Source organism: Lepisosteus oculatus, chromosome 14, assembly GCF_040954835.1.
Source record: "Lepisosteus oculatus isolate fLepOcu1 chromosome 14, fLepOcu1.hap2, whole genome shotgun sequence".
NCBI lineage: Eukaryota > Metazoa > Chordata > Actinopteri > Semionotiformes > Lepisosteidae > Lepisosteus > Lepisosteus oculatus.
Genome location: NC_090709.1, coordinates 29,357,546 through 29,367,545, shown reverse-complemented (window position 1 = coordinate 29,367,545; position 10,000 = coordinate 29,357,546). Strand labels below are relative to the sequence as shown.

Genomic DNA, 10,000 nt, shown 5'->3' with positions numbered 1-10,000 from the left:
AGTCGCGTTTTTCAGAATTGTATTGAGATCGTTTTCCACAGAGCTCAGATGTCAAAGCACAGCAGCAGCTCTCCACAGCGATCCTCTATAGCGCCCTTTCTCCCGCAGCTCCGTCCTCATTGGAAGGAAGCAAGAGTGAAAGGCTGAAGTGAAATAGAGCGGGGACGAAGGCAGTGAAGAGAGAGAACGTGGGAAGAAGAAAAAACGCAAGGGAAAAAAAGCAGCGTCGTAAAAGAGGTGACGGAGCTGTCCTCTCAATAAGAAGGGTGACAGCGAGCCTTGCTCTCGCTTATGGCCACACCCCCTTGAGCACGCCTGATCTCGTCTGATCTCGGAAGCTAAACAGGGATGGGCCTGGTTAGTACTTGGATGGGAGACCGCCTGTGAATACCAGGTGCTGTACGCTTTTAAGCGCAGGAGGTGCCCTATCCCCGCTCGCTCGCTCATTCCCCTGTTCACACGTGCAGTGCGGCTTGTCCGTCTGTTTATTTGTCAGCTTTGGCGAGACACGGGTGCTTGTGTATTAGCGTGAGCGTTTTTTATTCTGATCAGGAACAGTTTTACAAGTCAGCAAAGGATCGAGGAAAGGTTTATCGCCAGCTGAAAAGAGACACAGTTTTCGGCTGTGGAGACTTGTTCGGCTGGCGTTCGGAGAGTCGCGTTTTTCAGAATTGTATTGAGATCGTTTTCCACAGAGCTCAGATGTCAAAGCACAGCAGCAGCTCTCCACAGCGATTTTCTATAGCGCCCTTTCTCCCGCAGCTCCGTCCTCATTGGAAGGAAGCAAGAGTGAAAGGCTGAAGTGAAATAGAGCGGGGACGAAGGCAGTGAAGAGAGAGAACGTGGGAAGAAGAGAAAAACGCAAGGGAAAAAAAGCAGCGTCGTAAAAGAGGTGACGGAGCTGTCCTCTCAATAAGAAGGGTGCCAGCGAGCCTTGCTCTTGCTTACGGCCACACCCCCTTGAGCACGCCTGATCTCGTCTGATCTCGGAAGCTAAACAGGGATGGGCCTGGTTAGTACTTGGATGGGAGACCGCCTGGGAATACCAGGTGCTGTAAGCTTTTAAGCACAGGAGGCGCCCTATCCCCGCTCGCTCGCTCATTCCCCTGTTCACACGTGCAGTGCGGCTTGTCCGTCTGTTTATTTGTCAGCTTTGGCGAGACACGGGTGCTTGTGTATTAGCGTGAGCGTTTTTTATTCTGATCATGAACAGTTTAACAAGTCCGCAAAGGATCGAGGAAAGGTTTATCGCCAGCTGAAAAGAGACACAGCGCTTCGGCTGGGGAGACTTGTTCGGCTGGCGTTCGGAGAGTCGCGTTTTTCAGAATTGTATTGAGATCGTTTTCCACAGAGCTCAGATGTCAAAGCACAGCAGCAGCTCTCCACAGCGATCCTCTATAGCGCCCTTTCTCCCGCAGCTCCGTCCTCATTGGAAGGAAGCAAGAGTGAAAGGCTGAAGTGAAATAGAGCGGGGACGAAGGCAGTGAAGAGAGAGAACGTGGGAAGAAGAGAAAAACGCAAGGGAAAAAAAGCAGCGTCGTAAAAGAGGTGACGGAGCTGTCCTCTCAATAAGAAGGGTGCCAGCGAGCCTTGCTCTCGCTTATGGCCACACCCCCTTGAGCACGCCTGATCTCGTCTGATCTCGGAAGCTAAACAGGGATGGGCCTGGTTAGTACTTGGATGGGAGACCGCCTGGGAATACCAGGTGCTGTAAGCTTTTAAGCGCAGGAGGCGCCCTATCCCCGCTCGCTCGCTCATTCCCCTGTTCACACGTGCAGTGCGGCTTGTCCGTCTGTTTATTTGTCAGCTTTGGCGAGACACGGGTGCTTGTGTATTAGAGTGAGCGTTTTTTAATTCTGATCAGGAACAGTTTTACAAGTCCGCAAAGGATCGAGGAAAGGTTTATCGCCAGCTGAAAAGAGACACAGCGCTTCGGCTGTGGAGACTTGTTCGGCTGGCGTTCGGAGAGTCGCGTTTTTCAGAATTGTATTGAGATCGTTTTCCACAGAGCTCAGATGTCAAAGCACAGCAGCAGCTCTCCACAGCGATCCTCTATAGCGCCCTTTCTCCCGCAGCTCCGTCCTCATTGGAAGGAAGCAAGAGTGAAAGGCTGAAGTGAAATAGAGCGGGGACGAAGGCAGTGAAGAGAGAGAACGTGGGAAGAAGAGAAAAACGCAAGGGAAAAAGAGCAGCGTCGTAAAAGAGGTGACGGAGCTGTCCTCTCAATAAGAAGGGTGCCAGCGAGTCTTGCTCTTACTTGCGGCCACACCCCCTTGAGCACGCCTGATCTCGTCTGATCTCGGAAGCTAAACAGGGATGGGCCTGGTTAGTACTTGGATGGGAGACCGCCTGGGAATACCAGGTGCTGTAAGCTTTTAAGCGCAGGAGGCGCCCTATCCCCGCTCGCTCGCTCTCATTCCCCTGTTCACACGTGCAGTGCTGCTTGTCCGTCTGTTTATTTGTCAGCTTTGGCGAGACACGGGTGCTTGTGTATTAGCGTGAGCGTTTTTTATTCTGATCAGGAACAGTTTTACAAGTCCGCAAAGGATCGAGGAAAGGTTTATCGCCAGCTGAAAAGAGACACAGCGCTTCGGCTGTGGAGACTTGTTCGGCTGGCGTTCGGAGAGTCGCGTTTTTCAGAATTGTATTGAGATCGTTTTCCACAGAGCTCAGATGTCAAAGCACAGCAGCAGCTCTCCACAGCGATCCTCTATAGCGCCCTTTCTCCCGCAGCTCCGTCCTCATTGGAAGGAAGCAAGAGTGAAAGGCTGAAGTGAAATAGAGCGGGGACGAAGGCAGTGAAGAGAGAGAACGTGGGAAGAAGAGAAAAACGCAAGGGAAAAAAAGCAGCGTCGTAAAAGAGGTGACGGAGCTGTCCTCTCAATAAGAAGGGTGCCAGCGAGCCTTGCTCTCGCTTACGGCCACACCCCCTTGAGCACGCCTGATCTCGTCTGATCTCGGAAGCTAAACAGGGATGGGCCTGGTTAGTACCTGGATGGGAGACCGCCTGGGAATACCAGGTGCTGTAAGCTTTTAAGCGCAGGAGGCGCCCTATCCCCGCTCGCTCGCTCATTCCCCTGTTCACACGTGCAGTGCGTCTTGTCCGTCTGTTTATTTGTCAGCTTTGGCGGGACACGGGTGCTTGTGTATTAGCATGAGCGTTTTTTATTCTGATCAGGAACAGTTTAACAAGTCCGCAAAGGATCGAGGAAAGGTTTATCGCCAGCTAAAAAGAGACACAGCGCTTCGGCTGTGGAGACTTGTTCGGCTGGCGTTCGGAGAGTCGCGTTTTTCAGAATTGTATTGAGATCGTTTTCAACAGAGCTCAGATGTCAAAGCACAGCAGCAGCTCTCCACAGCGATCCTCTATAGCGCCCTTTCTCCCGCAGCTCCGTCCTCATTGGAAGGAAGCAAGAGTGAAAGGCTGAAGTGAAATAGAGCGGGGACGAAGGCAGTGAAGAGAGAGAACGTGGGAAGAAGAGAAAAACGCAAGGGAAAAAAAGCAGCGTCGTAAAAGAGGTGACGGAGCTGTCCTCTCAATAAGAAGGGTGCCAGCGAGCCTTGCTCTCGCTTACGGCCACACCCCCTTGAGCACGCCTGATCTCGTCTGATCTCGGAAGCTAAACAGGGATGGGCCTGGTTAGTACTTGGATGGGAGACCGCCTGGGAATACCAGGTGCTGTAAGCTTTTAAGCGCAGGAGGCGCCCTATCCCTGCTCGCTCGCTCATTCCCCTGTTCACACGTGCAGTGCAGCTTGTCCGTCTGTTTATTTGTCAGCTTTGGCGAGACGCGGGTGCTTGTGTATTAGCGTGAGCGTTTTTTATTCTGATCAGGAACAGTTTTACAAGTCCGCAAAGGATCGAGGAAAGGTTTATCGCCAGCTGAAAAGAGACACAACGCTTCGGCTGTGGAGACTTGTTCGGCTGGCGTTCGGAGAGTCGCGTTTTTCAGAATTGTATTGAGATCGTTTTCCACAGAGCTCAGATGTCAAAGCACAGCAGCAGCTCTCCACAGCGATCCTCTATAGCGCCCTTTCTCCCGCAGCTCCGTCCTCATTGGAAGGAAGCAAGAGTGAAAGGCTGAAGTGAAATAGAGCGGGGACGAAGGCAGTGAAGAGAGAGAACGTGGGAAGAAGAGAAAAACGCAAGGGAAAAAAAGCAGCGTCGTAAAAGAGGTGACGGAGCTGTCCTCTCAATAAGAAGGGTGCCAGCGAGCCTTGCTCTCGCTTACGGCCACACCACCTTGAGCATACCTGATCTCGTCTGATCTCCGAAGCTGAACAGGGATGGGCCTGGTTAGTACTTGGATGGGAGACCGCCTGGGAATACCAGGTGCTGTAAGCCTTTAAGCGCAGGAGGCGCCCTATCCCCGCTCGCTCGCTCATTCCCCTGTTCACACGTGCAGTGCGGCTTGTCCGTCTGTTTATTTGTCAGCTTTGGCGAGACGCGGGTGCTTGTGTATTAGCGTGAGCGTTTTTTATTCTGATCAGGAACAGTTTTACAAGTCCGCAAAAGATCGAAGAAAGGTTTATCGCCAGCTGAAAAGAGACACAGCGCTTCGGCTGTGGAGACTTGTTCGGCTGGCGTTCGGAGAGTCGCGTTTTTCAGAATTGTATTGAGATCGTTTTCCACAGAGCTCAGATGTCAAAGCACAGCAGCAGCTCTCCACAGCGATCCTCTATAGCGCCCTTTCTCCCGCAGCTCCGTCCTCATTGGAAGGAAGCAAGAGTGAAAGGCTGAAGTGAAATAGAGCGGGGACGAAGGCAGTGAAGAGAGAGAACGTGGGAAGAAGAGAAAAACGCAAGGGAAAAAAAGCAGCGTCGTAAAAGAGGTGACGGAGCTGTCCTCTCAATAAGAGGGGTGCCAGCGATTCTGGCTCTCGCTTACGGCCACACCCCCTTGAGCACGCCTGATCTTGTCTGATCTCGGAAGCTAAACAGGGATGGGCCTGGTTAGTACTTGGATGGGAGACCACCTGGGAATGCCAGGTGCTGTAAGCTTTTAAGCGAAGGAGGCGCCCTATCCCCGCTCGCTCGGTCATTCCCCTGTTCACACGTGCAGTGCGGCTTGTCCGTCTGTTTATTTGTCAGCTTTGGCGAGACACGGGTGCTTGTGTATTAGCGTGAGCGTTTTTTATTCTGATCAGGAACAGTTTTAAAAGTCCGCAAAGGATCGAAGAAAGGTTTATCGCCAGCTGAAAAAAGACACAGCGCTTCGGCTGTGGAGACTTGTTCGGCTGGCGTTCGGAGAGTCGCGTTTTTCAGAATTGTATTGAGATCGTTTTCCACAGAGCTCAGATGTCAAAACACAGCAGCAGCTCTCCACAGCGATCCTCTATAGCGCCCTTTCTCCCGCAGCTCCGTCCTCATTGGAAGGAAGCAAGAGTGAAAGGCTGAAGTGAAATAGAGCGGGGACGAAGGCAGTGAAGAGAGAGAACGTGGGAAGAAGAGAAAAACGCAAGGGAAAAAAAGCAGCGTCGTAAAAGAGGTGACGGAGCTGTCCTCTCAATAAGAAGGGTGCCAGCGAGCCTTGCTCTCGCTTACGCCCACACCCCCTTGAGCACGCCTGATCTCGTCTGATCTCGGAAGCTAAACAGGGATGGGCCTGGTTAGTACTTGGATGGGAGACCGCCTGGGAGTACCAGGTGCTGTAAGCTTTTAAGCGCAGGAGGCGCCCTATCCCCGCTCGCTCGCTCATTCCTCTGTTCACACGTGCAGTGCGGCTTGTCCGTGTGTTTATTTGTCAGCTTTGGCGAGACACAGGTGCTTGTGTATTAGCGTGAGCGTTTTTTATTCTGATCAGGAACAGTTTTACAAGTCCGCAAAGTATCGAGGAAAGGTTTATCGCCAGCTGAAAAGAGACACAGCGCTTCGGCTGTGGAGACTTGTTCGGCTGGCGTTCGGAGAGTCGCGTTTTTCAGAATTGTATTGAGATCGTTTTCCACAGAGCTCAGATGTCAAAGCACAGCAGCAGCTCTCCACAGCGATCCTCTATAGCGCCCTTTCTCCCGCAGCTCCGTCCTCATTGGAAGGAAGCAAGAGTGAAAGGCTGAAGTGAAATAGAGCGGGGACGAAGGCAGTGAAGAGAGAGAACGTGGGAAGAAGAGAAAAACGCAAGGGAAAAAGAGCAGCGTCGTAAAAGAGGTGACGGAGCTGTCCTCTCAATAAGAAGGGTGCCAGCGAGTCTTGCTCTTACTTGTGGCCACACCCCCTTGAGCACGCCTGATCTCGTCTGATCTCGGAAGCTAAACAGGGATGGGCCTGGTTAGTACTTGGATGGGAGACCGCCTGGGAATACCAGGTGCTGTAAGCTTTTAAGCGCAGGGGGCGCCCTATCCCCGCTCGCTCGCTCTCATTCCCCTGTTCACACGTGCAGTGCTGCTTGTCCGTCTGTTTATTTGTCAGCTTTGGCGAGACACGGGTGCTTGTGTATTAGCGTGAGCGTTTTTTATTCTGATCAGTTACAGTTTTACAAGTCCGCAAAGGATCGAGGAAAGGTTTATCGCCAGCTGAAAAGAGACACAGCGCTTCGGCTGTGGAGACTTGTTCGGCTGGCGTTCGGAGAGTCGCGTTTTTCAGAATTGTATTGAGATCGTTTTCCACAGAGCTCAGATGTCAAAGCACAGCAGCAGCTCTCCACAGCGATCCTCTATAGCGCCCTTTCTCCCGCAGCTCCGTCCTCATTGGAAGGAAGCAAGAGTGAAAGGCTGAAGTGAAATAGAGCGGGGACGAAGGCAGTGAAGAGAGAGAACGTGGGAAGAAGAGAAAAACGCAAGGGAAAAAAAGCAGCGTCGTAAAAGAGGTGACGGAGCTGTCCTCTCAATAAGAAGGGTGCCAGCGAGCCTTGCTCTCGCTTACGGCCACACCCCCTTGAGCACGCCTGATCTCGTCTGATTTCGGAAGCTAAACAGGGATGGGCCTGGTTAGTACCTGGATGGGAGACCGCCTGGGAATACCAGGTGCTGTAAGCTTTTAAGCGCAGGAGGCGCCCTATCCCCGCTCGCTCGCTCATTCCCCTGTTCACACGTGCAGTGCGGCTTGTCCGTCTGTTTATTTGTCAGCTTTGGCGGGACACGGGTGCTTGTGTATTAGCGTGAGCGTTTTTTATTCTGATCAGGAACAGTTTTACAAGTCCGCAAAGGATCGAGGAAAGGTTTATCGCCAGCTGAAAAGAGACACAGCGCTTCGGCTGTGGAGACTTGTTCGGCTGGCGTTCGGAGAGTCGCGTTTTTCAGAATTGTATTGAGATCGTTTTCCACAGAGCTCAGATGTCAAAGCACAGCAGCAGCTCTCCACAGCGATCCTCTATAGCGCCCTTTCTCCCGCAGCTCCGTCCTCATTGGAAGGAAGCAAGAGTGAAAGGCTGAAGTGAAATAGAGCGGGGACGAAGGCAGTGAAGAGAGAGAACGTGGGAAGAAGAGAAAAACGCAAGGGAAAAAAAGCAGCGTCGTAAAAGAGGTGACGGAGCTGTCCTCTCAATAAGAAGGGTGCCAGCGAGCCTTGCTCTCGCTTACGGCCACACCCCCTTGAGCACGCTTGATCTCGTCTGATCTCGGAAGCTAAACAGGGATGGGCCTGGTTAGTACCTGGATGGGAGACCGCCTGGGAATGCCAGGTGCTGTAAGCTTTTAAGCGCAGGAGGCGCCCTATCCCCGCTCGCTCGCTCATTCCCCTGTTCACACGTGCAGTGCGGCTTGTCCGTCTCTTTATTTGTCAGCTTTGGCGAGACACGGGTGCTTGTGTATTAGCGTGAGCGTTTTTTATTCTGATCAGGAACAGTTTTACAAGTCCGCAAAGGATCGAGGAAAGGTTTATCGCCAGCTGAAAAGAGACACAGCGCTTCGGCTGTGGAGACTTGTTCGGCTGGCGTTCGGAGAGTCGCGTTTCTCAGAATTGTATTGAGATCGTTTTCCTCAGAGCTCAGATGTCAAAGCACAGCAGCAGCTCTCCACAGCGATCCTCTATAGCGCCCTTTCTCCCGCAGCTCCGTCCTCATTGGAAGGAAGCAAGAGTGAAAGGCTGAAGTGAAATAGAGCGGGGATGAAGGCAGTGAAGAGAGAGCACGTGGGAAGAAGAGAAAAACGCAAGGGAAAAAAAGCAGCGTCGTAAAAGAGGTGACGGAGATGTCCTCTCAATAAGAAGGGTGCCAGCGAGCCTTGCTCTCGTTTACGGCCACACCCCCTTGAGCACGCCTGATCTCGTCTGATCTCGGAAGCTAAACAGGGATGGGCCTGGTTAGTACTTGGATGGGAGACCGCCTGGGAATGCCAGGTGCTGTAAGCTTTTTAGCGCAGGAGGCGCCCTATCCCCGCTCGCTCGCTCATTCCCCTGTTCATACGTGCAGTGCGGCTTGTCCGTCTGTTTATTTGTCAGCTTTGGCGAGACACGGGTGCTTGTGTATTAGCGTGAGCGTTTTTTATTCTGATCAGGAACAGTTTAACAAGTCCGCAAAGGATCGAGGAAAGGTTTATCGCCAGCTGAAAAGAGACACAGCGCTTCGGCTGTGGAGACTTGTTCGGCTGGCGTTCGGAGAGTCGCGTTTTTCAGAATTGTATTGAGATCGTTTTCCACAGAGCTCAGATGTCAAAGCACAGCAGCAGCTCTCCACAGCGATCCTCTATAGCGCCCTTTCTCCCGCAGCTCCGTCCTCATTGGAAGGAAGCAAGAGTGAAAGGCTGAAGTGAAATAGAGCGGGGACGAAGGCAGTGAAGAGAGAGAACGTGGGAAGAAGAGAAAAACGCAAGGGAAAAAAAGCAGCGTCGTAAAAGAGGTGACGGAGCTGTCCTCTCAATAAGAAGGGTGCCAGCGAGCCTTGCTCTCGCTTACGGCCACACCCCCTTGAGCACGCCTGATCTCGTCTGATCTCGGAAGCTAAACAGGGATGGGCCTGGTTAGTACTTGGATCGGAGACCGCCTGGGAATACCAGGTGCTGTAAGCTTTTAAGCGCAGGAGGCGCCCTATCCCCGCTCGCTCGCTCATTCCCCTGTTCACACGTGCAGTGCGGCTTGTCCGTCTGTTTATTTGTCAGCTTTGGCGAGACACGGGTGCTTGTGTATTAGCGTGAGCGATTTTTATTCTGATCAGGAACAGTTTAACAAGTCCGCAAAGGATCGAGGAAAGATTTATCGCCAGCTGAAAAGAGACACAGCGCTTCGGCTGTGGAGACTTGTTCGGCTGGCGTTCGGAGAGTCGCGTTTTTCAGAATTGTATTGAGATCGTTTTCCACAGAGCTCAGATGTCAAAGCACAGCAGCAGCTCTCCACAGCGATCCTCTATAGCGCCCTTTCTCCCGCAGCTCCGTCCTCATTGGAAGGAAGCAAGAGTGAAAGGCTGAAGTGAAATAGAGCGGGGACGAAGGCAGTGAAGAGAGAGAACGTGGGAAGAAGAGAGAAACGCAAGGGAAAAAAAGGAGCTTCGTAAAAGAGGTGACGGAGCTGTCCTCTCAATAAGAAGGGTGCCAGCGAGCCTTGCTCTTGCTTACGGCCACACCCCCTTGAGCACGCCTGATCTCATCTGATCTCGGAAGCTAAACAGGGATGGGCCTGGTTAGTACTTGGATGGGAGACCGCCTGGGAATACCAGGTGCTGTAAGCTTTTAAGCGCAGGAGGCGCCCTATCCCCGCTCGCTCGCTCATTCCCCTGTTCACACGTGCAGTGCGGCTTGTCCGTCTGTTTATTTGTCAGCTTTGGCGAGACACGGGTGCTTGTGTATTAGAGTGAGCGTTTTTTATTCTGATCAGGAACAGTTTTACAAGTCCGCAAAGGATCGAGGAAAGGTTTATCGCCAGCTGAAAAGAGACACAGCGCATCAGCTGTGGAGACTTGTTCGGCTGGCGTTCGGAGAGTCGCGTTTTTCAGAATTGTATTGAGATCGTTTTCCACAGAGCTCAGATGTCAAAGCACAGCAGCAGCTCTCCACAGCAATCCTCTATAGCGCCCTTTCTCCCGCAGCTCCGTCCTCATTGGAAGGAAGCAAGAGTGAAAGGCTGAAGTGAAATAG

At 52.3% G+C, this 10,000-nt stretch overlaps 12 non-coding genes and 3 pseudogenes across 12 annotated transcripts; all 15 read left to right on the top strand.

Moving 5' to 3' along the window:
- Nucleotides 1-287: 287 nt before the first annotated feature.
- On the top strand, nucleotides 288-406 carry LOC138217902 (5S ribosomal RNA; annotated as a pseudogene).
- Nucleotides 407-942: 536 nt separating this feature from the next.
- Nucleotides 943-1,061, top strand: LOC138244456 (5S ribosomal RNA). Its single transcript, XR_011193070.1, has one exon. It is a non-coding gene; the product is annotated as a 5S ribosomal RNA (ribosomal RNA).
- A 537-nt stretch (nucleotides 1,062-1,598) lies between these two features.
- On the top strand, nucleotides 1,599-1,717 carry LOC138245281 (5S ribosomal RNA). Its single transcript, XR_011193891.1, has one exon. It is a non-coding gene; the product is annotated as a 5S ribosomal RNA (ribosomal RNA).
- A 538-nt stretch (nucleotides 1,718-2,255) lies between these two features.
- LOC138217090 (5S ribosomal RNA) lies at nucleotides 2,256-2,374 on the top strand. Its single transcript, XR_011180803.1, has one exon. It is a non-coding gene; the product is annotated as a 5S ribosomal RNA (ribosomal RNA).
- A 539-nt stretch (nucleotides 2,375-2,913) lies between these two features.
- LOC138244825 (5S ribosomal RNA) lies at nucleotides 2,914-3,032 on the top strand. Its single transcript, XR_011193440.1, has one exon. It is a non-coding gene; the product is annotated as a 5S ribosomal RNA (ribosomal RNA).
- Nucleotides 3,033-3,569: 537 nt separating this feature from the next.
- On the top strand, nucleotides 3,570-3,688 carry LOC138244455 (5S ribosomal RNA). Its single transcript, XR_011193069.1, has one exon. It is a non-coding gene; the product is annotated as a 5S ribosomal RNA (ribosomal RNA).
- Nucleotides 3,689-4,225: 537 nt separating this feature from the next.
- LOC138217306 (5S ribosomal RNA) lies at nucleotides 4,226-4,344 on the top strand. The gene has a single exon (XR_011181018.1). It is a non-coding gene; the product is annotated as a 5S ribosomal RNA (ribosomal RNA).
- Nucleotides 4,345-4,881: 537 nt separating this feature from the next.
- Nucleotides 4,882-5,000, top strand: LOC138217397 (5S ribosomal RNA). The gene has a single exon (XR_011181109.1). It is a non-coding gene; the product is annotated as a 5S ribosomal RNA (ribosomal RNA).
- A 537-nt stretch (nucleotides 5,001-5,537) lies between these two features.
- LOC138217733 (5S ribosomal RNA) lies at nucleotides 5,538-5,656 on the top strand (annotated as a pseudogene).
- Nucleotides 5,657-6,193: 537 nt separating this feature from the next.
- Nucleotides 6,194-6,312, top strand: LOC138217657 (5S ribosomal RNA). Its single transcript, XR_011181369.1, has one exon. It is a non-coding gene; the product is annotated as a 5S ribosomal RNA (ribosomal RNA).
- Nucleotides 6,313-6,851: 539 nt separating this feature from the next.
- On the top strand, nucleotides 6,852-6,970 carry LOC138216949 (5S ribosomal RNA). The gene has a single exon (XR_011180662.1). It is a non-coding gene; the product is annotated as a 5S ribosomal RNA (ribosomal RNA).
- Nucleotides 6,971-7,507: 537 nt separating this feature from the next.
- LOC138217051 (5S ribosomal RNA) lies at nucleotides 7,508-7,626 on the top strand. Its single transcript, XR_011180764.1, has one exon. It is a non-coding gene; the product is annotated as a 5S ribosomal RNA (ribosomal RNA).
- A 537-nt stretch (nucleotides 7,627-8,163) lies between these two features.
- LOC138216520 (5S ribosomal RNA) lies at nucleotides 8,164-8,282 on the top strand. The gene has a single exon (XR_011180232.1). It is a non-coding gene; the product is annotated as a 5S ribosomal RNA (ribosomal RNA).
- Nucleotides 8,283-8,819: 537 nt separating this feature from the next.
- LOC138217806 (5S ribosomal RNA) lies at nucleotides 8,820-8,938 on the top strand (annotated as a pseudogene).
- A 537-nt stretch (nucleotides 8,939-9,475) lies between these two features.
- LOC138217153 (5S ribosomal RNA) lies at nucleotides 9,476-9,594 on the top strand. Its single transcript, XR_011180866.1, has one exon. It is a non-coding gene; the product is annotated as a 5S ribosomal RNA (ribosomal RNA).
- The last annotated feature ends 406 nt before the right edge of the window (nucleotides 9,595-10,000 follow it).